Source organism: Narcine bancroftii, chromosome 6, assembly GCF_036971445.1.
Source record: "Narcine bancroftii isolate sNarBan1 chromosome 6, sNarBan1.hap1, whole genome shotgun sequence".
Taxonomy (NCBI): domain Eukaryota; kingdom Metazoa; phylum Chordata; class Chondrichthyes; order Torpediniformes; family Narcinidae; genus Narcine; species Narcine bancroftii.
In genome coordinates this window covers 12,984,442-13,008,162 of record NC_091474.1, presented here as the reverse complement: position 1 = coordinate 13,008,162, position 23,721 = coordinate 12,984,442, and the positions used below count along the sequence as shown (strand labels likewise).

General features: G+C 41.2%; 1 protein-coding gene and 1 long non-coding RNA gene across 29 annotated transcripts in view; one reads left to right on the top strand and one right to left on the bottom strand.

Moving 5' to 3' along the window:
* The window catches only part of LOC138735730 (uncharacterized), a 39,470-nt gene extending 18,728 nt beyond the window's left edge, over window positions 1-20,742 (bottom strand). For all 4 annotated transcript variants that reach the window (XR_011339921.1, XR_011339918.1, XR_011339919.1 and 1 more), the window contains exons 1-2: window positions 20,609-20,742; window positions 4,021-4,138 (exon numbers count right to left, since the gene is read on the bottom strand). This is a non-coding gene — a long non-coding RNA (uncharacterized lncRNA). The remainder of the gene's footprint in view (window positions 1-4,020; window positions 4,139-20,608) is intronic.
* The window catches only part of ptprt (protein tyrosine phosphatase receptor type T), a 1,055,968-nt gene that overhangs the window by 527,422 nt on the left and 504,825 nt on the right, over window positions 1-23,721 (top strand). The window lies entirely within an intron of this gene.

Sequence of the window (23,721 nt, the reverse complement as noted above, 5' to 3'; positions counted from 1 at the left end):
TACTATGTACTGGATGGAAAAGGTCTCTTATTATTCTTTGAGTCATATTTAAGCAACACTCTTGGTAAATGTTGTCCATTTTGGAAAGGGAGGCCTCTGACATTACCGATGTGGATGACCAGAATTGAACTGTGACTTTCGTTTACACCCACAACTCAGATGGGCAGTTTGAAAAACAAAGTATTTTATTAGTTTTATGAATATGAAGGTTACATGTGCAGTGGAGGCTGGTTCACCTCATTCTGCATTTATGGGGCATTTATGTTTATTTCAGTCTTGGAAAATGTATTTTAATATTTTGAATTTGAAAATGTATGCAGAAATTATGGTTATAGAAACTCTTCTGGAATAATTAATGTCCAGGCTCCTACTTTCTGTACATCAGTAAAGTCTTTAAGATCTGCTCGTAATGTAATTTGTGGCTTATGAGATAATAACTCAGAAGATAAGTGATGGCTCTCAATATTGCCTTTTGTCTATTTGGGCAAATATATTTTATTGTCATAAATTATTCATAAGGTCATGAGCACTGAAATGTTATTTACTATAGAAACATTCTGTAAACTATTCTGTATTTCTGGGAAAAGGCTAATTACTGTTTGCTGAGTGAGTGTATATACAAGTTTGAAGTGTTTGAATTATAAGAATATATCTTGTGGGGCACAGTTAAGTGCATCAGTTCATCACTGAACAATCAACAGTCAGGTGGCATGCTTTAATTGAAGTAGAATCTAGCTCTGGTCATCAGGTTGAAGAGGTTATAAGTATTCACCATAACTGGCTCACCTGTGATGTGAATTTAAGTTTCAGGCACTCCTTTTCAAGTGGCATTTTGTATTTTTTTTCGGAATGCAGAAGTTCACAGAGATGAGAACCTATTAGAACGATGTAAAATAAAGTTGGCATTAAAAGAGCTCTCAACTGCTGCATGATCACAGTTGCTGATCATACCGTAGAAACTGCTTTCCCATAGCATAAGTTGAAATTGGAATTGTCACTCCTGCTTCTTTCCTCAGAATTTATAGATTCAAAATCCATTCCAGAAACTAAAGCAACAAAATCTAGGCTGACACAGTGGCGTGGTCTGAGAGGAGTGCTGTGTGTCCAGAAACACAGATTCTTCAGTACTTGGAGAACACTTACAGTGTTCTGGACAACACTAAGTATTCTTTGGACTTTTTCTTTCTTTGACTTGGCTTCGCGGACGAAGATTTATGGAGGGGTATGTCCACGTCTGTTGCAGGCTCGTTGGTGACTGACAAGTCCGATGCGGGACAGGCAGGCACGGTTGCAATGGTTGCAAGGGAAAATTGGTTGGTTGGGGTTGGGTGTTGGGTTTTCCTCCTTTGTCTTTTGTCAGTGAGGTGGGCTCTGCGGTCTTCTTCAAAGGAGGTTGCTGCCCGCCGAACTGTGAGCTACTTCCCGGACAAATACCCCAATGTCGTATTGTGAGTCTGTGACCAGAAATGTCTCATAGTTGGCTGACCATAAATATCACTGGACTACAATTTTTATTCAAAAGGTTTGCTTCCTGAAAAATATCTTGGGGATTATGATAGACAACTTCAAGCTGAACACAAAGATAATTTCAGATTTGTTGTATTACATAGGAACTGGGAGAAACATTAAATTATATTTTATTAAATTTAGCAGGTTTAATCGTATCATGATGCTGACCTAATTTTTTTTTTGCAACTGATTTTCAATTGTACTCAGCATCTGATGCCTCTCATGTCAATGTCCAACAATAGTCAGCCAGCATTGATGGATTCCAGTTGCCCTGTTACCACTGTTCCATGGTTGCAATGATCTGGTGAAACCTTTCACCATTTTAGTCACTGACTCAATTGGGATCAGAAGGGAAGAAGTCCAAGTGTGAATATAGAAAATGAATTTTCAATGATATGTTGCACTTCATGGTTTTATATACTTGAAGCATGTGAAAAGTATGTCAGAAAATCACAAAAATACATCACATTGAAAAAATTGTACAAAACGTTAATGATCTGTCAGATGAATGTAAAAAATCTCACACGACTATTTTGGAGAAGAGCATTAGAATGCTTTCTGATACCAGAGCTAATATTAATTTCACAACTAACATCACAATGGATAAATCTAGTTTGTGGAACCACAGAGTAGCTCTGCCCTTTTCCTTTCTGACAGAGTGGGAAATTAAAGTAGCTTGAACAAAGATTTGTAACATCTTGAAGTTAAGAAAGCTTTTTATGTTGTTGTTTCTGTGAAAATTTTAATTAATATACAACACTGGATTCATTTCTGAATTAATATGGGACAATTGAAGAACTTTCCACTGATAAATAAGGTGATATGAGAAATGAAATCAGGCACTTTTTTTTCAAAAATTTACCTTATAACAGTTTTGAACCAGTGAAAAAGGAGGGTTATTTGAAGTTACTTTGAAGGGAGCTGTAACCCCTGCTGTTCTCAAGCTCTACAAACATGTACTCACCCAGACTCAATTCCACGGCCACGTTGCCTTCCTCCCTACTTGCCTCCGCCACCATCTTGTGCCCCGTGATTTCCAGCTTTGGTTCCAGGCCTTGCAGTTTGGCCCTCTCAGTACCCTCAGGTACCTACACAGCATTGACTGCTGCCCTCTCCACTTCTCCTGATGTCTTCCTCTCTTTCCACTCACCCACCCAGCCATCCCTCTTCCCCCTCATCGCTGCTGTTCCCTCCCTCCTTCCTCCACCTATCATCTCCTGACTTTGCCACCCCATTCCCCCCCTCCCCACTCTTTTGTTCGGGTGCCTGCTGGCATTTTCTCATACCTTGATGAAGGGCTCAAGCCCAAAACGTCAGTTATGTATCTTTACCTTTGCTACACAGTGTCCTTTATCTGGTAAGTTTCACCAGTATTTTGTGTTTTTCAACCACGATGTCTACAGATTTTCATGGTTTACTTGAAGGTCCATCATTGATCTGCAAGGTTTCTGCCTGGCTGAAACTTAAAAGTTAATTGAGCAGTTCTTGCCTCCTGTGGGTGTTAATAGAATTGTTGACACCATTCTGGCACAGAAGGAGTATGGTTGGCTGTTGTGTTTGGAAAGTATCAGGTTCGGTGCATTCACAGAGAGATTAGTCTGGACACAAGTATAAAATCAAAGGTAATTTTATTGAACACATGGGAGACAAACAGGGGAAGACATCAAATTATACTTTATTACTACTAAATAACAATATAGACTTTCACATTGGACCCAGTTTGGACTCCGATACCAGTGGGCACCTATCTTCTACACGGTATGAGACAAAAGCTATAACTGTGCAAGAAGGCACATCAGGAACAGGGACTCTGATACTGGTGGCTGCTTACCCTACCACACTCTCCTGCACGTGTAGATACTTCACAGACAGGAACTTTCAAACACACTCCCTATTCCCTGTACCAACAGGGGTGTGGCTCTCTGTAAGCACTAATTTATTGCAGTATTATGACTCAAAGTATGGTGAACACCTTACGTGCGACTCGTCCATCAATGTCTACAGTAGCGACCTGGCATGGAGTGAGGTCCAGGACTTGCACCAAGAGGCAGAAAGAAAGAAATGTGGTATGCATCGATGTTTTATTCTGTTCTGAGCTGGGTGTCTGCCCAGTGATGACCCTGAAACATTTAACTTAGCCAACGGTAAAGTGTTCACTCATGGGTGGCCAGAGTCCAACTTTGATTGGCAGGTGATACTACCTCCGAATAAGAGGTCACATGACCCTCCACAATCCACAATGTTCCAAATAGGGGCCACATATTCCTCCACATATAATATTGGCCCAGAAAATCATTGCTAGCTCTTCATAAAGCAATCCTACCAGTTCCTTTCTTCTCCATCTTTACAACCCTAAAAATTCTTTCCTCCAACATGCTTATCAAGTCCCTTTGCAGGCACTAATTGATGTTATTTTGATCTGTCCCATAGATTACAATTACCTTTGTGTTAAATAACTTTTCCTCTCATTCTCCCTCGCGAAATTTGCCCCTAATTTTGTATCTATGTTACCTGGTCCATGAATCACAAACAGATGCAACATTTATTTCTTCTCTATGTACCAATCGTTATCTTGCACCTCTCAATCAAATTCCAGTTTGAAAATCAAAAATCTTCTCATGCTGGAAATCTGAAATAAAAACAATAAACATTTTTGGTTAAAGGCTTGTTTTGAGGAAAGGTTTTCAACCTGAGATGTTAATTCCGTTTTCCACCCTTTCAGTTTAAAGTTGCTGTGAGGAGAAGAGTCTAATCTGGCAACTAATTGTTGTCATCCCTGGAAACAAAACCTGCTGAGTTTACCAGAATTGTGTTTTTACCAGGGTTAAAATCCATGTTTTGTATATTTTTTGTTCTTGAATGAAGCAGGTGATGTCGTGAATGTCAATTTACCAGATAACCTGAGGGAGGAAATGGTGAGAAACATCAACTGAACTGTTCTTTACATGTATTCTCAATGGAGCTACACTTGACATTCGTGGGCAGTGTGAAGTTGGTGAAAATTTGCTGATGGTAATTCATGGGTCTTCAGGATCAGCAGGTTTATTTTTCTAAAATTTTGATAATGGTTGGTTCATGAGGCAAAACAGTGCAGAAGGATGATTCTGAATAAAAGCAGCATAAGGCAGTTAGCACTTGTAGAGAGAGTTAACCTTTAATGTCAACGAGCTTTCACTAGAATATGTTCTTTTGTTTGGACAAAGCATCATTACCAATGAAAGGAAACAGTACTCAAATTTTAACAAGAAAATAGAAAGAGCATGGTGAATCTTTGAACATCCTGAATGGGCTTCTCTCACTGAAGGAATAAAATGAAGTTGTACCTTGCTGAGAGCTAATACAAAAATGAGAGAACATGTATTTCTTTTCATTTGATGAGAATGTTTTCAGCTCTTCAAAGAAACAAAATAATGTGGTGGCTAATGAATGAAAATTGTTTTCCTGAACGACCAGACTTTTCAGAATGGGTCAACTTGAACAGGTTTATCAATAAGATTTCACTGCTGATTTTGTGTATAAAACTCAGCAAGGAGCATTGTTGATTTTCCAAATCGCAACCAACATAATTATATACAAATACAGATGATGCGACTACTCCAAAGAATATTAAAGCTGTTTCATTCCAGGGGATGAGAAGATAACATGTAAAAACAGTAGGTCATTCAGTTGGAGTCATGAGTCATAAAGCTATATGGCACGGAAATAGACCATTCACTCCAACTTGTCCATGCTGACTAACATCCCTACCTGGGCTCATTCCATTTCCCCACATTTGGCTTGTATCCCTCTCAAACTTTGCTATCCATGTACCTGTCCAAATATCTTTTAGACTTAATTGTATCTGACTCTATCACTTCCTCGTTCCATATGCTTCTCAGATCCTCTTTAAATTTTACCCTCTCACCTTAAACCCATGTCTTTGAAGTTTAGACTAAACCTCTATCAGCCTATTACTTAGAGTCCTTAGCTTCAGGCAAAACAGTTGCAGGCTCTCTAGTCTCTCCTTATAACTCAATTTTGGCAACATACTTATGAATCTTTTCTGCATCCCCTCTGGTGTAATCACATCCTTTCTCTCCCATGGTGGCCAGAACTGTACACAACACTCCATTTGCAAAAAAACACCACTCCATTTGTGATTTCACCAATGTCCTGTGCAGCTGTTATATGGCATCTCAACTCTTGTACTCATTGCCTGAACCAATGAAGATAAGCATGCCTTACTTCTTCTTCGCCAACCTGGTGTCTACTGTGGCACCACTTTCAGGTTCGTTGGGCTTACTCCTCCATTCAGTATGATCATGGCAGATGTCTACCTGGATGCTTCTTTTAAAGAAAATGCTAAGATGAATGTGATGAAGGGAAAATGGGAAAATCTGAAAGAAGGAGATGTAGTGAAGGGAGAAGAGGGCTGGTAGGTAAGATAAATTGGACAGTTTGAAGTGAAAATGGGGAAGTGATGATAAGAACATAAGAAATAGGAGCATGAGTTGGTCAACCAGCCTGTCATGTCTGCCCCGCCATTCAATGATAATAGGATCATTTCCACCCACCTTCTTTTTCCCCAAATCCCTTAATTCTCCTACTACATAAAAATCTATCCAACCTTGACTTAAATATATTCACTGAGGTCATCTCAACTGCATCAATGGGCAGCAAATTCCATACATTTACCACCCTCTGGGAAAAGCAGTTCCTCCTCATCTCCATCCTAAATCTACTGAGACTATGACCCCTAGTTTGAGACTCTGCCAGCAATGGAAACAACTTACCTACCTCTATCTATGGCTTTCATAATTTTATATGTTTCTATGATCCCCTCTCATTCTGCTAAATTCTAGTGAGTACAGTCCTAGATGACTCAATCTCTTCTCGTAGGCTAAAAACTAACATTTTCCCTCTCTTTTCACTCTCTTTATTCTTCTGGCCCAGCTGTCTTCATTTCCATCCCTCTTTCCTTTAATCACTCACTGCTGTCATTCTTTTTGTTAGTCCATCACTTCCCTTTCTCACTTATGTTTTTATTTTTCACAGCTATCCTTTTACTTCTTTCAAGTACCCCATTCATTAGCTTCTCTTATTAACCATTTCTCTTGTAACACCAACCATTTCCTTCTTCCTCTGCTTATTCTATTTCTCTGTTCTCAATTACTCCATAGCTTGCTAATTGCCACACTGCTCTTCCTGAAGTTGTATGTTCTTGTTACCATGTTGACATCTGTTCGTATGGGTTGATCTCAGAGCTGAAATGGATTTGCTTTATCTTCCACAGTGAGTAGGGTATGGAATGGGCCTCGATTTTACAGTGTGGAAAGCCTTTATTGTGCAAGTTGTTAGGGTTTTGTATGAGTATTCTATTGAATAAGATTAGTCGAGTTATGTTGCACAGTATATTGACTGGATTGGGGTTATGTGACCAGTTTTTAGGTTTGGATTTGGGTTAAGATGTATTGTGAGTCCATTTTCAATTAGTATTATGCTGCTCTCAGTGGGATTTGTAGAGTTTGTGCTATGTTGTGAGTAGGGTTTGGATTATTTTAGGCTATTTATGGGGTTTATTTTGCATAGCAAGAGGGGTTTGGATTTGAATTTATAGCTCAGTGGAATGACAAAGTCTGGTGATCAATTCTGCAGGTAAAAATGCTATTTAAGACATGCCTGATAGTTAATGCTTTTGGAAATTAATTCCTGTGAATTTCGGCAAGCCTGTATTTTCTTACTGTGCCAAAGGTGGGAGGAGAGTGTTTAAAGATGTTCTTTAATCCAATGTCTAGAATGATTGTTCTGTCGTTCCAGTTGGCATCATTTTGAATGTTTCAGATCAACTCAATATATAAAGGTAAAGGTTCCATTATTATCATGTAATACTACATTTAGAATGTAACATACATGCAATTCTTTTAACTTTGTCTACCGTAAGGCAGGCAGAGAGTCACCACTTTGTCCAGCGCCCCTCACAGAAACCTACAGCACTTAGTGTTTCCAGGCAGTCTTCCTTGCGACTACTGACCAGTCCTGAGCCTTCTTAGCTTCCGAGATCAGACAATCTTAGGCGTATTCAGACTATCAGGTGCTATGTGTTACTCTCATAAAACATCCTTGTTTTGTAAATCTTTAATTCGATGGCATTGCACCCCTTAGACAACTGTTTCTAGTTGCTGCTTTGACAGTTTATCTGTTTTCTGTGTGTCTGGTTAGGGAGTGCATTTAAACTGCTGACAAGCAGTTGCCAGAGATACGCTTCACTAATCTCTGTTGGCAGCCAAATCCAATCTTCTAGGTATCTTGATATAGGGTCCTGTTGCACAAACTGGGGATAATAGATAATATGACTGCTTTTACAGATATGATTTTTTGTGGCTGAACAAGAAACTGCCAAATTTGTCATGAATGCATTCTTAAAGGTACCTGTGCTTCTGGTGCTTTGAAACCACTCATGACTGTAATGTCCTTTCTCCCCTGATTCACAAAACCATCTTGAAAGTTAATCACTTACATATACAAATTCTTTCTTTTCTTTCTTTGGCTTGGCTTCGCGGACGAAGATTTATGGAGGGGGTAAAAAGTCCACGTCAGCTGCAGGCTCGTTTGTGGCTGACCAGTCCGATGCGGGACAGGCAGACACGATTGCAGCGGTTGCAAGGGAAAATTGGTTGGTTGGGGTTGGGTGTTGGGTTTTTCCTCCTTTGCCTTTTGTCAGTGAGGTGGGCTCTGCGGTCTTCTTCAAAGGAGGCTGCTGCCCGCCAAACAAATAAAAAGCACTTAATTAACATGCAAATGAAATCACATAGGATCAGCATAAGATTATTTTTTTCTTCCATTGATTATACTTCATAGATGTTTGGGATAAATGCAAGTATGTTGTGAGCATTGCCTCATTTAATTTAAACTTGAAAAGCATCATTGCTAATTCACAAGCAGCACCTTCACTTGAATCATTTTTTTTTATCTTGCGCATTCTTCTCTTTTTCCAGCACAAATGTTGTTTTCACCGTCTCATCTATAAAGTTTGATTGCATCCTTATTGTGTGTCATTTGCATGTTCAACGGTATCTTACTTTTAATTTAATTGAATATAACAAAGGATTGTAAGTGATAATACCAGCAAAGTGCAATAATGGAGTTATCTTTCTTTGGCTTGGCTTCGGGATGAAGATTTATGGAGGGGTAAAGTCCACGTCAGCTGCAGGCTCGTTTGTGGCTGACAAGTCCGATGCGGGACAGGCAGACACGGTTGCAGCGGTTGCAAGGGAAAATTATTTGGTTGGGGTTGGGTGTTGGGTTTTTCCTCCTTTGTGAATTTGCTGCTGGAGTTATGGTTAACAAATTGTTAAACAAAGCAATGGGCCAGCAAAGTAAGCGTGGGTGCATGGTTAGCGCAACACTTTGGCTTGGCTTCGCGGACGAAGATTTATGGAGGGGGTAAAAAGTCCACGTCAGCTGCAGGCTCGTTTGTGGCTGACAAGTCCGATGCGGGACAGGCAGACACGATTGCAGCGGTTGCAGGGGAAAATTGGTTGGTTGGGGTTGGGTGTTGGGTTTTTCCTCCTTTGCCTTTTGTCAGTGAGGTAGGCTCTGCGGTCTTCTTCAAAGGAGGTTGCTGCCCGCCAAACTGTGAGGCGCCAAGATGCACGGTTTGAGGCGATATCAGCCCACTGGCGGTGGTCAATGTGGCAGGCACCAAGAGATTTCTTTAGGCAGTCCTTGTACCTTTTCTTTGGTGCACCTCTGTCACGGTGGCCAGTAGAGAGCTCGCCATATAACACGATCTTGGGAAGGCGATGGTCCTCCATTCTGGAGACGTGACCCATCCAGCGCAGCTGGATCTTCAGCAGCGTGGACTCGATGCTGTCGACCTCTGCCTTCTCGAGTACTTCGACGTTAGGGATGTAAGCGCTCCAATGGATGTTGAGGATGGAGCGGAGACAACGCTGGTGGAAGCGTTCTAGGAGCCGTAGGTGGTGCCGGTAGAGGACCCATGATTCAGAGCCGAACAGGAGTGTGGGTATGACAACGGCTCTGTATACGCTTATCTTTGTGAGGTTTTTCAGTTGGTTCTTTTTCCAGACTCTTTTGTGTAGTCTTCCAAAGGCGCTATTTGCCTTGGCGAGTCTGTTGTCTATCTCATTGTCGATCCTTGCATCTGATGAAATGGTGCAGCCGAGATAGGTAAACTGGTTGACCGTTTTGAGTTTTGTGTGCCCGATGGAGATGTGGGGGGGCTGGTAATCATGGTGGGGAGCTGGCTGATGGAGGACCTCAGTTTTCTTCAGGCTGACTTCCAGGCCAAACATTTTGGCAGTTTCCGCAAAGCAGGACGTCAAGCGCTGAAGAGCTGGCTCTGAATGGGCAACTAAAGCGGCATCGTCTGCAAAGAGTAGTTCACGGACTACACTAATACAACACCAATACAACACTAATACAACACCAACAACCCGGGTTCAAATCCGCCGCTGTCTACAAGGGGTTTGTGTGTTCTCCCCACGTCTGAGTGGGTTTCCGCCCAGTACTCCAGTTTCCTCCCATTTTTCAAAAACATATGGGGATTGTAGGTCAATTGGGTGTATAGTGGAATTGTATTATTATTAACATTTAGTTATAAAATGTATTTCTTAAAGTTGATTTTTTAGGGTGGAATCGCGGGCACATTTACCGGCACATAATTACGCTCAGAGAGATGCCATTTTCGGAGTCGTCAAGTCTGGTAAACAACCCAATAAAACTAGAAGTGTTTGTTCATTGAAATATCTAGGAGAATGGGGTTGCTTAAGGAAGAAATCTAATTAAACAAAAGACTCTTTGCTTGTTTACCTATGTTGTTCGAATGGAAACTCAGATGGCATCTGCTTAAGCAAGCAGGTTTTTGCTTGTGGTCAGCAGACTTTTCAGAAACATATTAACTCATAAACCTTTGGAAGAGATCAACTTCAAACAGAAGTTGACAGTGAGGTCCTATCAGGTGATTACACTGCTTCAAGAGGCATCTTTAATATTACTGAACCAAAAACATCTGAGGTCAGAAATGCTGTAACATTCTGTGAGTTACACAGATTGACAGAGTCTCCAGAAGGGATGACCACTTTGCTGCTTCTTTTGGCCGAGAGAAAGGGAGCAGCGCTGAGGTGGCATTTTAAATAGCCACCAATTCTGGGTAAAAGAAAGCAAGATCATTCTTGTTTCTGAATCATAACCATGACCTCGACACACTCACACCTGAGTTTGTCAAATCATCATGTGAAACACAGATACTGAAACCTCCAGGCAAGAGAGGTAAATCCTTCATGTGAAGAAATAATTATCTGAAAACCATTGTCCAAGAATATTGGGTTTTGCCACACACACGTGCGCACGCCGAGTTAAGAGTTAAGGTGTTCTAAATAAAAATTATTGTTTTGAAGATACCATTGTTGTGAATTTTTGTTGCTGCTCATGGGCTGGAAGGGCCTATTATTTATATTTAAAATATTTAAAATGTACAAGGTGCTGCATTATGATACATGCTGACTGTGAGTCATGGTTGTGTTTGCATGAAGTTACTGAAATATTATCTGCCATCTATGAGGATACCTAAATACTTTGCAACTGATCTCTCAAAATATACATGACAGAATTTTATCTTTAAAAAGTAATCTGAATAAAATCTAAAAATAGGCTTTACAGATCAAGGCTTTAGCCGAGGGTTGGGGGGGGGGGGGGGGATACAAATCTCCATCTATCCTCTTGAGCCAAATAATAGCTTAGTTCAATTGCACGTGATAAGAATGGATTTAAAGAAGTTGATTTAAAATTGCATGGGATTCTAGAATTAGCGATCTTTACATTTCCAAGTTGTATTTGGAGCAGCTTATGTATTCAGTTGGATTTAAATGGAAGAAATGAGAACAGAGGCATGAGAACAGCAATAAAATTACAAATATCTAAAAAATACAAGGCTAGAGCAAGAAGTTACAAAGGAAGCATTAAATTGAGCATGTATCAATGCTCACAGTGTAACTAACAAGGATGGCGAGCTGCAGGCACAAATCATTGCCTGAGATTGTGAGGCAGATGCATTCAGTTGAGGTTGTTTGGGCAAGTCTACCAGTAGTAGCGAAAGTAGCACGGGCCCCAGATTTACAAGGGCCCCGCGTTTATGTACTATGAATTATGAGAAACATTTTTTGTTTTCATCTTTGATCAGCGCCTATGAGATTCCACACTCATAGTCTGTGTTAATAATGCTGATTAAAGGTGATAATTGTCTAAAATCGCTAACCTTAAATGTATGTGATTTTAGGCAATTATCACCTTTAATTGGGGTTATTACCACAGTTTATGGGTGTGTTGTATATCACAGCCGCTGCACAATAGTCTGATTAAAGGTGATAAGAGGCTAAAATTGTTAACTTTAAAGGGGGAGGTGGGGTGGCCACTGTCCTCACCTTGCCTGACTGCCTCACTCCTAGCCCTGGCCATCTGCTACACCACCAACATGGCCGTCCTGCCCTCCCCCTCATTTAACTCCCGACACAGCAGCAGGGGTCGGAATTCACTGGAGTACTGCTCTGACATCTAATCAGGCCACTTCAGGACTGACTCGTCAGCAGGTGGCGACGGCTCAATGTGGGAGCGATGGCCATCTTTGTTACTCGTCATTCCCCATACAGTTGGAACCACTCAGGGGAAACACAGAGCGGTTCTAGCTGCGTGGGGGATTATGGGTAATGAAGATGGCCATTGATCCTGCATTGAGCCAACTGCTGCTACCACTGTAAGTTTTATCTTAACAAAATGCATAAGTAAGTTTTAACGGGGGGGGGCACAATTTCAGTGTAAGTGTAATTTGAATGTAAGTGCAAAATGTGTAAGTTTTAATGGGGGGGTGCGGGAAGGGCAATTTCAGTGCTCACCACAGGCGCTGTGTTCCCTAGATATGCCTCTGGTAATCACTGAATATATTTCTTTCTTTGGCTTGGCTTCGCAGACGAAGATTTATGGAGGGGGTAAAAAGTCCACGTCAGCTGCAGGCTCGTTTGTGGCTGACAAGTCTGATGCGGGACAGGCAGACACGGTTGCAGCGGCTGCAGGGGAAAATTGGTTGGTTGGGGTTGGGTGTTGGGTTTTTCCTCCTTTGCCTTTTGTCAGTGAGGTGGGCTCTGCGGTCTTCTTCAAAGGAGGTTGCTGCCCGCCAAACTGTGAGGCGCCAAGATGCACGGTTTGAGGCGAGATCAGCCCACTGGCGGTGGTCAATGTGGCAGGCACCAAGAGATTTCTTTAGGCAGTCCTTGTACCTCTTCTTTGGTGCACCTCTGTCACGGTGGCCAGTGGAGAGCTCGCCATATAACACGATCTTGGGAAGGCGATGGTCCTCCATTCTGGAGACGTGACCCATCCAGCGCAGCTGGATCTTCAGCAGCGTGGACTCGATGCTGTCGACCTCTGCCATCTCGAGCACCTCGACGCTAGGGATGAAAGCGCTCCAATGGATGTTGAGGATGGAGCGGAGACAACGCTGGTGGAAGCGTTCTAGGAGCCGTAGGTATAGTGAACTGAGAAAGCTAGCATCATTTTGATAAGAATATAAGAATAATTAAGACTATTTAAAACCGCGGTTGGGTCAGCATCAGAAACTCTCTTGGGTGGGTGGGAGTGGGGGGGCGGAGGGGGCACGGAGTCACAATTCTCCCTCATTGTGCGCACGCCAGCCGGCACTATTTAGGACCATGCATGTGCCAGCCGGCACAGTTTAGGGCCCCTTTAAAATAAATGCTGCAGGCCCTGCACTATCTTCATCCGGCACTGAAGCCTACAAATAGGTATCCATTCCCAAGCATTCTGGAATGAAAAAGAATGTAGGAGGAAAGAATAATGCTGTAGTTTAAAAAGGAAAGATCGCATTGAGAGACAGAAGGTAATTTGTAAAATTTTTGTGAGGTTAATTGAGCCAGATCATGCTCAAGTCTTGGGCTTGCCCATTTGTATGTGTCCCAAAGCTCCAATCAAATTTAAGGCTTTTCTGCATGGCAATTCTGTGAGTATGACTGGTTATTGTTGTACACATTAAGTACAATATGCAATGCCCTTACTTGCTGTAGCCGTGCAAATCAGAGCAGTGTGCTAACAGAGACCAGGACTCAGGCAGCTGATCCTGAGACCTCGTGTGTGTGTGGGCTGCTTTACAACCGTTTGCAATTATCAGGGATGATCAGAGATATTCAAAAATAATTGCAATTTTTCTAAATATCAAACAATTAAAACATTTTAAAATATTAACACATAATTAAATGTTTTATGAAAATTATTTGAAAACATTCATATTCATCAATATGAAAAAAACAAATGGGACTGAAAATGGTAGACCATAACAGTATCAATCTTCAAGTGAAGCTGTAACATCTTCATGTTCTCCCTTGATGAAATCTCTCATTCATTTTGGACTCAACACCTTCAGAAAGCAGTCCCAACGATCTTCCCTGTCACCTTGCTAAATGTCAACGGCACATGATTCAGTGGGTTCAATTGCACCTCCTTGTGATTCAAAGTGAAGTTGACAGGTTGCCCTCACTATCCAAGTACTTGAAACATCTCAGCAATCATGAGCATCGACTTCTCAAGTTTCTGCTTGACCACTCACCATTCTCCCTCCCATTTCCCTTTGACTCGTTTCCTCCAGCTCTCCACCCCTTTTCCTCTCCATTTGCAAAGACATTCTTCTTCCCCCTGCTTGCTGGTGTGCTGTCCCTCCCTTAACCACATAGTACCTCCTGCCTTTGGGACTGTGCTGCTCCGCCTACACCTCTCCCATCCCCCTCCCCATTTTGCTTGAGCGCCTGCCCACATTTTTTCATACCTTGATAAAGTGTTCAAGGTTATGTATCTTTATCTTTGGTACATAAAGTACACTGTCTGACCAGCTGAGTTTCTCCAGCGTTGTGTTTTTACTTCAACCACGGTGCCTGCAGACTGTCGTCTTTTACTTTGACCAAAAATATACAGTGTGAGCAAAGATGATGTTTGGGCGGCAAGGGTAGCATAGCAGTTAGCAGAACGCTGTTATGGCACCAGCGTCCGGGGTTTGATTCCAATACTGACTGTAAAGAGGCTGTACGTTTTCCCTGTGTCTGCATGGGTTTCCTCCCCGCCCTTCAAAACATAAGAGGGTTCTAGGTCATTTGGGTATAATTGGGCAGCATGGGCTCGTGGACCGAAAAGGCCTGTTACCATGCTGTATGTCTGTGTCTGTTTGACTCTACATCGAACACACGCAATGATTCTGATTGGATCATTGAATCTTTCCTCAATTAACCGAGAACCCTTTCTCGGTAGTCATCCATCGGTCCTCTTAATTATGAAGGATTACACCCAACTCTCAGTATTCTATTTCAGTTAATTAAAAGATTAAAACATAATCAGTTAATAACCAGGACTTTTTTTTTAGCCTATCGCATTGTAGTCTACAAATAACTCTGCTTATCCTGCTGGCCAGCTTGTATCTCACTGAATGCCCTGCTTCTGGCATTCAACTATCCTGCTCTGATCTTGGAATTGTTATGAACCGTGCGTAATGATGAGCAATAGACAATAAGCCAGATAGTATTTAATTTTAAAACACTAATTTTATTTCTAATTCTTAATCTATAGTCTTAACATTAAATCTATCCTTAACACTAAATCTACTTTCAACTATGTGCAGGTGTATTTGAATGCATGTGATATACCCAAACTTTTACAGTTCAGGCCAAAATCTAGAAAAAATTCAGTCTTTCAAATTCATTGTTGAAGCGCAGGCCTTTGAAATTAATGTTGAACTGGTGGGAAGACTGGAGTTGTGGCTGATGCAGACCTCATGAATTCTCCTTGGATTGGCTTTGAAGAAATGTCCATCTGCACGAGCTGCGGTCATTACACTCCTGGTCCTTCTGTAGGCGAGACTTGAGCTGGGCGGCCTCCACGAACCTTCCAAGATCCTGGCACCGATCCCTCCAAGTGACCTTCACTGCTAGTCACAATCAAAGTGAAGCACTTTGCTTCCCAAAAGACGCTCCTGGCACAGGTCAATCCACCGAAAAGGCCCATTCATTCACAGAGCCTGCTTTACTCTGAATTCCACAAAAATGGCTGGCCACAAGAGCTGCTTCAAAAAGCTGCTTTTTCTTCAGCGGTCAGAATGGTTCTCCCTCTGCAAAATCACAATGTCTTTGCAAATGTATCAAATCTGGAACTGACTGACAAATGTTCCCTCAGTTCTTCCAATGTATCGAATTGTCGCTGGGCTGTGACTTGTGATGGTGCTTGTGTGAAATGTTAACTGTGACCATTCTGTTCCTCCTGTCTATACCATCCCTTACAGTGATAATCCCATTTTACAAAAAACAGGAGCTTGTAATAGAATACTCCCCAGTACTGTAAGCACTTTTCTGGAGTCAATTCAGCCTTACATAGCAGTTGTTCCCTCAGACAGGACTCCTGGATATCACAAATGATCTGCTCTCTAAAGAGCAGGTCTTTCAAGTCTGCAAAATTGCAATTATCTCCATTAAAATATATATCAGATGAATCTCTGTGCACCTGGTTACATGCAGACAGTGAGCGACAATCCACCATTTTATTTCAAGGCGTGCTGTGGTGCTTTTGACTAATTTTTCACGAGAACTTATTGTGTGGTGCAATTGTCTTTCTAGTGACTCGAGATGCAATTAAATCTTTACTTAAAACGTCAAAGACTCAGCCCATCAGAATATTTGCTTGGTCCTATTCACCCCTTCCAGCCCTCCCGCCATCCTCTGTGAATTACCCTGGTTAATATTTTTATTTCTCTTCATTTGAGGAAGTGTGTCTGACCTGAAACATTTCCTCTGTTCCTCTTTCCATTGATGCTACCTAATCATCTGGATGTTTTCAACATAACATATTATATTTCTAAGATAAAAACAAAAACACTGTCATGTTTGTTTTCTGGTTTATTTTTTCAAAGCTAATTCACTATAAACTCTGGTCAAAAGTCAAAATATATGGATGCTGGACATTTCAAATAACAAAAGAATACGTGGAAATTTTCAGCTGCATGTATGGAGGAAGAAATGGGTCATTTTTCTGGTCAACGACCAGAAAATGAATCAGAAGAAGGTGCTCTCATCCTACCAATGCTTCCATTATTTAGACAAGTTCCTTGCCTGGAAATCCAGAAGTTTATGTGGCTTTAATTGTTTCATTATGTACTCATCCACTTGAACAAAATGAGTCCTTATCTCTCTGTGTAATTCCACATTACAATTGGGAGGGACCATATCCACCATTTATTTAATATTTAAATGTACTATCCAGGTTTCAGGTTCATAACAACCACATCTGAAACCATTTATAGGTATTATTTTCCCTTTCCATCTCTCAAATAGTGGAATTTACAAAAGGAAGGCAGCAGTGTGGCCTTCTCTGCAAGTTCCATTCTGGACAGTGCTGCAAGAATGCTGTGATCATGTGGTACAATTCAAAAACCATTGCCAACCAACATTGAATATGCACACATTACATGGTGTCAAGTAGGTTTACATGAATTTTACCAGAAATTAGGGACTTGAGTAATGAAACAAAATGTTCTCTTTGGAACGGAAAAGGTTTTTTTTTCTGATATTCCAAAGTATGAGAGGACTTGTCAAAGATAGCGGGGAAAAATAGGCCCACTGCTTGATGAAACAATTTAAAATCGTTGGCAAAAGATCAAGAACACAGATGACAATAAATTCTTTTTTTCCAGAAAATTGGCTGAAAAGGATGGTGCCTTTTACATGGGTGAATTGGATCTCTGAGTGAAGAGGAAAAATTGGGGTCCAGGCCAAAAATTTGAAAACAATCCAAATAAGGCAATGGCTTCTATCATTACTGTATGCTGAAGGATCCTTTATTTATAATCTTGTAATTACAATTTGGTTTAAAGCATAACTGACAAAGTACAGGTATTCTTTTCTTAAAAGGCAAAAGAGGAAAGTAATCAATAAGTAGTGCCAGAAAAGGACTGCCAAGGTAAAATTCAAATTTTACTTTAATTTCGATCCGCAGAAACCAAATATTGAACTGTGCAAGAGACCAAGATTCTCAGCTATTAATGAAGTGATTGTGCCATTGTTATGTTCCATTTGCAAATAATATGGAAAAGCTGCAAAACCTCAAACAAATATTTTCATCAGGGATTTTTACAGTATGATTCTTGACAATATAATCATAAAATGTGCCTAATTATAATTTTTTACCTCATCATAAGTCAGGCCTTTGCGGAAATGTGGTCCATGTGAAAAGAATGACGATCCATTTTATTGATTTTTGACAGGCAGTCATAAATGGTACAATAGCAAATTAATACAGTGCAGTAGATACATATTGAGAATGATTAATTCTTTTAAAAAAGCTTCAATTATTTCATTTGAACGGATATTGTCACCATGTGTACAGTTGTATTCTTCTTCTTCTTTGGCTTGGCTTCGCGGACAAAGATTTATGGAGGGGTAATGTCCACGTCAGCTGCAGGCTCCTTTGTGGCTGACAAGTCCGATGCGGGACAGGCAGACAGGGTTGCAGCGGTTGCAAGGGAAAATTGGTTGGTTGGGGTTGGGTGTTGGGTTTTTCCTCCTTTGTCTTTTGTCAGTGAGGTGGGCTCTGTGGTCTTCTTCAAAGGAGGTTGCTGCGCGCCGAACTGTGAGGCGCCAAGATGCACGGTTTGAGGCGAGATCAGCCCACTGGCGGTGGTCAATGTGGCAGGCACCAAGAGCTTTCTTTAGGCAGTCCTTGTAAACCAAGAAGCAAACTCTGATTACAGAAAAGTATGGAATGATCTGTTTTCTCCTTTGTTTGAGAGTCTATCTATGTTTTTTATATGTTCCAATTCAATGCTTAATACTGCTGTAGCGGTCAGTTGTAAAGGTTTTTTATTTCTATCTTGATTTCCAAAGAGCATCCAGTTGTTTTCTATGGTGAGTGAAACACATCAATATTCAGTTGAGTCAGCCACAATATTCCTCACACACTGTCACTTGAACTGTGAGCTTTTGTTTTATTTTAAAAGAGCAAAGTTTGTGCTTGTTCTCCAGAGTTGTACTTTTCCCTTGGAAAAAAAAATCTGCTCAACAATGTCACTTTCAACGATTACTCTCTCTCTGTTACATGACAGGCTTTCTTTGTGGGTCTTTTTATGATCATGCTGGCTCTGGAATTCCAAGCAGTAATTTTAACATTTCACTCCGAGTTACTTTGGAGCTCAGTGCTATCTTTTCAGTGGATGACATGATTAATAATTTTTTATATTGTTATCAGCAGAAAAGTCCTCATTACTGCTCTTATCTTGTTCTGAAGAACTGAGTTAAGTTCTTTTGTGCCTTTTGAGAAATCCATAAATTAAATGATGGGAGTGATATAGTCACCTGCTTCGAAAAGTTACTTCATGTCTACCAAGCTGTTAATAGGAGGACCCAAAGGTATTAATTTGTGTGTTATTGATGTTCACAATAACAACAACCCTTGCAGTTATAACTCGCTTCTAATGTATCAAAATGTCCCAATGAGTATTAAATAGGCATAATCAAATAGGTTTGAAACAGACCAATGAAAGGTGATGTACAATAATACCCCTGGTAGACGGCACCTATGGGGATTGGTAGTTGCCGGATCAGTGAATTTCCTTGAGAATGTGTTGTGTGGATTGGTGAGCGAACTGCACTGCTTTGGAACCACAGACTGGAGGAGATCTAGGGAGGCAGCCACCTACAATGACCAGATCAACATCAATGAGTATGCAAGCACAGTTACCAGCTACAAGAAAGTGTATAGAGGATGTCACAGTGACCAAACACTACACAGCAAGGGTGGACCAGAAACCATGGTTAGACATGGAGTTTGTGCATTACTCAGAGATTGGGACACAGCTTTCAGGTCAGGTGAGAAGATGACACTGAGAACAGCAAGGATCAAAGTCTCCCAAGCAATCAGGAAGGCAAACCAGGGGTATGCTCTGAAAATCCGCATGCAACTGTGTGGTGAACTGTTGTACACTCTGTAATCTGGCTCCACCCCATCCTGGACCCATGGCTCCTCCCTCTTGACACTGTATAAAGGCTCCAACACCACAGCCCCTCCCAGAAAGCATGGGTGACAGCACAGGACGACCTTCAAGTTTATTGTAAATAAAAGCCTACAGTTCTATAACTCTAGTCTTTTGAGTTATTGATAGGACTTCAATTTTATTTACAAAAATTATTTCCAACAATGGAACAATCCCCGCCCAATCAGTCACCCTCCGCCTGTCAGTTGTGACCACCCCCTCACTGTCAATCAACACCCACCCTGTCAATCAACACCCACCCTGTCAATTGTACCCCCCCCACCCCGCAACATCCTGCTGCCATGAACATGAAGCTGTCATAACTGGAGTGGTGTTTGCAGCAGCGGCAATTCGCAGCCCCACCCCCACTCCTCTCCTCCGCAGCAGTGACTTCTCTCCTGCAGATCATGGAACCCCCACCCCCCCCCCCCCCCGCAGCATCGACCTCTCCCACCCCCCCATGGCAGCAACCTCACTCTCCCCCCCCCCTCCAGTCATGGCAGGTACTTCACCCTGTGACACCAGGGCGCAAGCACTGACATCACAGGAATAACTGGGTCAGCCATTTTGGTGTTCAAGCCACCAATGGTCACGACCTAGTTGTTTAACTAGGTTTCCTGACTTCCTCTGAGGTAGGTCAGTGACCTGGTTGGATTTGGACCACTCTGACTGGGTTGGACCCTTTCAAGCTGCCGCGTGAGTGGGATGTTAACTGGGCATTTAACCCGATTTTACACGGCAGCTTGAAAGGGTCTAATGACTACCATCCAGTGTCACTGGCCTCCATGATCATGAAGTACCCTGAGCAACCGGTAATGGAGCTAATCAATGGGCACCTACCAGCATCTATGGACCCAGTCCAGGTCACCTATTGGCCAAACTGATCCACAGACAATGCAATAGCCCCGAATCTATTCTGTCCTGACCCACCTGCAGATCAATGCCCCATATTGCCAGGCTGTTGTATATTAACTTCACCTCAATCATACCTCAGAAGCTAGTGATTAAATTGCCCTCGCTGAGATTCAGTACCTCTCTTTGCATCTGGATCCTGGACTTCTTAATGGAAAGTTCACATTCTGTTTGAGTTGGCAGCAAAACCTCAAACCTCATCAAACCCACAGAGCACTGATGCACCTCAGGGCTGTGCAGTCAGCCTGCTGCTGTGCATGGTGGGAACTGACAACTTTACAGCATCGTCATGTTTGCAGATGACGCAACAATTGTTGGCCTTGATGACAACAATGATAGGTCAGCTTACAGGGATGAGGTTGACTGGCTGGTACAGTGTTGCAAGAATAGCAACCTAAGTCTCAATGTGTTCAAGGCAAAGGAGATGATTTTGAACTTCAGGAGATTGAAGGGCAACTCCCAACTGCATATCAATGGTTCCATCAGAGAGAGAGAGAGAGAGGAGCACAAAATTCCTTGGCATCCATTTGAAGGATGACCTATGCTAGACCCACAATGCCTCATTAGTTAGGAAGACACAGTAGTGCCTACATTATCTGAGGAAGTTGAGGAGGGCAAGGCTACTGGCCACAATGTTCTACAGGAGCACCATAGAGAGTGTCCTGGCTGGCTGCATCACAGCATGGTATAGAAGCTGAAAAGCATCAGATGGGGTTCAGAGAATAATCAAGGACCCTTACCATCCAGCCTACAATATCTTTGAGAAACTACTTCAAGGAAGAGGTGCAGGAGCATGAAAGCCAGGATTACCAGGCTAGGAAACAGTTTCTTCCCACAGGAGGTGAGATTGTAAACAGTCCTAGAAGCTGTAAATTATTTTACATATTTACTTTGGATCACTTTATATTTATGTCATTCGTGTGTAGAGTCTGTGTGTGTGCACTATGGCCCTGAGATACAATGTTTTGCGGATTGTACATGCGTATGTACAATCCGATGACAATAAACTTGAACTTGACCTTAGAGAGGTTTAAGGAGGAAATTCCAAAGATGAGAATCTTGGGAACCAAAGAGACACTGCTGGAGTAATTAAATTCAGGGAGACCAATAGAAGCAGGGAGAGTCTGATTCTGAAAAGTAATAATTTGTCAGTTGCAGCTAACAACTCCTGTCTTGTTTCTGGAGCATATATCAATTGTAAATCATATGCACTGAGTATTCCAACTGTTGGAAGAATTAGCTGCAAGGAGAACCTGTCAAAATTCATAAGACAATTGTTGCACCAATTTTTCCACTTGTGATATTATAGACGTGTGACTATTGCTCTATTGTTATCTTAATTTTCTTCATGCTCTTGAAGTTTTGGTAGGTTGGTTAGAATGGAAAGAACAATAGTGAGATAACAGGTCAGATTGGGGCACCAGATATTAATGCCCACCTGCCGCTGCAGGTGAAATTATTCTGGTTCATTTCATCAGGCAATTTGTACAGTGAGAAACATGGACTCTCACAGTGGGTTGTTACAGCAGATCTCATGGCATTATTAGCTGGTGGCCCTGACCAAATCACTGCTTTTTCAAGTGCCACCGTCACAGTTCTCGAGCTACTCAGAATAAACCATGGGAAAGGATTTGCGAAAATAATTAATGGTAAAGAAAACTTTGACGGCTGCACCATCAAGTAGCAGCACGAGCGTTAAATTGTAGACCTATTACCTTAAATAATTAATTCTATTTACATATCTCAATCAAAACCATCTGAGGTGTAGGTGGTTTATAAATGGCAATGCATTACAAAGCAAAAAATTATTTTCAATATTTTCTGCACAGTCTTCGTTTTCACAACATAAAGTGTGCCAGGACTAACTTAACAACAACATTTCAATTTGAATAAGTTGGTGATAGGTGAATTCACAGATTATGTGTCCTTCAGCAAATGAGATCTGCAAGACAGTGGTTTTGAATGTCAGTCATTCCTGAATTAGAATTGATTCTCTTTTCATTTGTATTTTGTTTTGAGCAATTTTCCTCGTGATCTTGAAAAATTTGTCTGAAACACACAGACGTGGTAGAAAAACACCAATGTTTCTGATGAATGAATACGACTTTTGTTCCTTCACTGTTACTGAAAATGCTTGCAAAATTTTATTTTTCCTCACTGGAGCTGTTTTTAACCATCTCTGGCTTTGCCTAGGTTCTCACATAAGTCTAAAAATAAGCAATATTAGCAGACAAATGCTAATCCTTCATTATCTGCTTTTACACAAATGTTAGCTAAATTCATTTTATGTGGATTACTACTTTCACGAAGGAACACACATTAATTTGTTATTATTAACAGTGAAAGCAAGCTCTCACAATTGCACATTCCCATTAATGTCTAAAAGTTTATAGGTTGTCGTGTATTTCATTCCTTCTGATTAATATTTTAAAGTTAAGATGATTTTAAAATTGGCAGCCCAAATTTTTATTATAATACTGCAGATTAGGATTTGTTGGTTTTGTAGAATAGCAAAAGGACCACAGAACTTAAAAGGGAAAAAAAAAAATTTTTTTTGCTTTAATATTCATAGAAATTTGAAGTTATTCTGAGAAAGATGAGATTCTGACATGAATGTAGCCAGTTTGTCAGGGCCAGAGCGACTTTTCAACAGCAGAAATAATTAAAACCTCAGTTCTCAGTGAACAAAGTTTAACAGTTTCAAAGGTTTATACAACAGAAAAAAGTGTGTAAAATTGCATTCACATTAATTTTGTCTTGATGTCATCTGCAAAGATGGCTACAGCACCCACTGTCAGTAAGTAGGGGATCAATGACACCACATATACAGTTAGCTCAGTTTGTACAGATACCAAAGTTGAAGCCAGTTTTGTTTTTGGAGTGATGATGGAAAGCACTGATGCTTTTGCCAAGACTGTGATGACCGGATCTTGAACATTTATATTTGAGTTACTTTCACTGTTTTCTGAAATACTTTGAAGGCTTTTAAATATGAGTTAAGCATCATGTCACCTTGAACCCCACAAAATCAGGGCTTTTGAATTGTTGTTGGTCCTACATTCCACTCAAATTTTGATTTTCTGCAGCATTAGGATCATGGTTAGCGCAATGCTATCTTAGCGCCTGTGACCCGGGTTCAAATCTTGCGCTGTGTGTGAGGAGTTTGTACGTTCTCCCCCATGTCAGCATGGATTTCCTCCAGGTGCTCTGATTTTCTCCAACCCTTCAAAAAT